This window comes from Bos taurus, chromosome 18 (genome assembly GCF_002263795.3).
Source record: "Bos taurus isolate L1 Dominette 01449 registration number 42190680 breed Hereford chromosome 18, ARS-UCD2.0, whole genome shotgun sequence".
NCBI classification, from domain to species: Eukaryota; Metazoa; Chordata; class Mammalia; order Artiodactyla; family Bovidae; genus Bos; species Bos taurus.
In genome coordinates, this window is record NC_037345.1 from 60,897,343 (window position 1) to 60,900,041 (window position 2,699).

Here is a 2,699-nt window from a genome sequence, read left to right on the forward strand (position 1 = left end):
GGTGGGCTACAGTCCACGAGGTTGCAAAGACAGACATGACTGAGAGACTAACACTTTCTTCCTCACAAAGCTTGAATATAGATGGTTAAATTAGGCAAAAGTCATAAAAACATATACTATTTAAATGAATTTCTTATCCACACAGTGTAAAGAACCCTGAAGGAAATGCAAAATAATCAAGGTGAAAACCAGGACACAACTCTTAAGATGCCTGACAAATATTCTCAATGAGGGCTATGTGACTCCAAGCACACCCCATCCTAAGTGACTGTGATCAACATTTGAAATGCCTCCCTAAGGTTTCCTCTTGGTTCTCTGCTGCTGCTGCTGCTAAGTTGCTTCAGTCACGTCCAACTCTGTGCGACCCCAAAGATTGCAGCCTATGAGATTCCCCTGTCCTTGGGATTCTCCAGGCAAGAACACTGGAGTGGGTTTGCCATTTCCTTCTCCAATGCATGAAAGTGAAAAGTGAAAGTGAAGACGCTCAGTCATGTCCGACTCTTAACGACCCCATGGACTGCAGCCTACCAGGCTCCTCCATCCATGGGATTTTCCAGGCAAGAGTACTGGAGTTGGGTGCCATTGCCGTCTCCCTTGGTTCTCAGTGGGTGTTACTAAAAGTAGAGGTTTGCTTTTTGTTTTGCAAACAAAAACATGTAAAATGTAAAAAAAAATGCTTTTTGTTTTTGCAAACAAAAAAATGTAAAATTATCATTACACAGATTCACATTCACAGGGATTCTCGCATTTTCTAAAGTGTTCTCCCAGACTCTTTTTTTTTTTTTTTCCAGTTGGCAGATTCACTTATTCAGTGAATATTTTCAAAAGTCTGTGATGGACCAAGCACTGGGGACACAGTTCTGAACAAAATAGAAAATGTCCTTCCTTCATCAAGCTTACATTTTCGTTTTGGAAACAGATGACAAAGAAATAAGCAAATGAGTTTTTAATATCAGCTAATTATGCATACCAAGTACTCCAGATACAGCATGGAGGTGAATGTCAAAAATTACAATTTTTTTTTTCAAATGTGCACTAACTTTGACACTTTCTGAAATATATTCATGTGTTCATGCTCATTTATTTATTTTTTGATTGGATGAAAATTATTTTACAACATTATATCGGTTTCTGCCATACAACAACGTGAATCAGTCATAACTGTACCATTTTATTTATTCCATGTATTTCTTTTGGCCTCATCACATGGCATGTGGGATCTTGGTTTCCTGACCAATAATAAAACCCGTGCCCCCTGCATTGGAAGTGTGGAGTCTTAACAATTGGACCATCAGGGAAATTCCATGGAATTGCTATTTTAGAAAAGCTGGTTGGACGAAGTGTCCCTGAAGAGGCATGATTCAATGAAATTAGGGAAGAAAGCAATTAAAAGAACTGGAAAATTCTGGACAAGTAGACCTACTATGTTTCGTGTCTGTATCATTACAACTCTCAAAAGTTTGCTCTATTTCTTTCCCATATCCTGTGAGGTTCTAGGGCTTCCCTGGTGGCCCAACATGGGGCCTGGTGGCCTGCAACATGGGAGTCGCAGAAGACACAGGTTCGATCCCTGGGTCAGGAAGAGCCCCTTGAGGAGGGCATGGCATCCCACTCCAGTATTCTTGTATGGAGAATCACATGGACAGAGAAGCCTGGTGGGCTACCTGTGTCCCAAGTGTCACAGAGCTGGACACGACTGAAGGGATTTAGCACTCACTTGATGTTCTAACATAACTGCGTACTTGATTGGTTTTGAAGGCCATATTGAGTATCGCCTTACTCAGTGGTGTCCAACTCTCTGTGTCACCCTTTGGACACAGTGTAGCCCACCAAGCTTCTCTGTTCATGGGAGTCTCCAGGCAAGAATCCTGGAGTGGGTTGCCTTTTCTTTCTCTAGGGGATCTTCCTGACTCAGGAATCAAATCCAAGTCTCCTGCATTGGCAGGCAGATTCTTTATCCTTGAGCCACCAGCGAAGCCCTGATATATTCAGTTCAGTTCAGTTCAGTAGCTTAGTTGTGTCTGACTCTTTGCGACCCCATCAATCGCAGCACGCCAGGCCTCCCTGTCTATCACCAAGTCCCGGAGTTCACTCAGACTCACGTCCATTGAGTCAGTGATGCCATCCAGCTATCTCATCCTCTGTCGTCCCCTTCTCCTCCTGCCTCCAATCCCTCCCAGCATCCAGAGTCTTTTCCAATGAGTCAACTCTTCGCATGAGGTGGCCAGATATATTAAAAGATGTCTAATAAATTTCAGCTGTCAGGTAAGGTCTTCTAAAGTGTTTCATCTAGTCTGGAAATAGTCCTCCCTTCCCCCCACTTTTTCTTCTCAACTTCAGCACAAAGCAGTAATTTTACATTAAATTGTAGGAATCCTTTTAAAAAACACGATTATCACCCATTCACCTCCAGGCTGTACCTCACTGTTGAGCAAAGAACTCTGTACACAAAAGGATTTCAAAAACTGTTGAGGATTTTTTTTTTTTTAAGCTATTCTTACTGGTATGCAGACCAGCCAGATAAAGGTATGAATTGGGTGGGGACGGTGGAGAGACCAGGTGATTGTAATGACAACAAGGTCTACTGATTTGCAAATGAAGAGCTTTCAATTCTGCAGGAAGAATGTTTGATTTAGCAAACTTTTTCCATTTAGTCCTAGTCTCCCCCAGCCACCCCAGGCTATCAAATCTCATTTCTT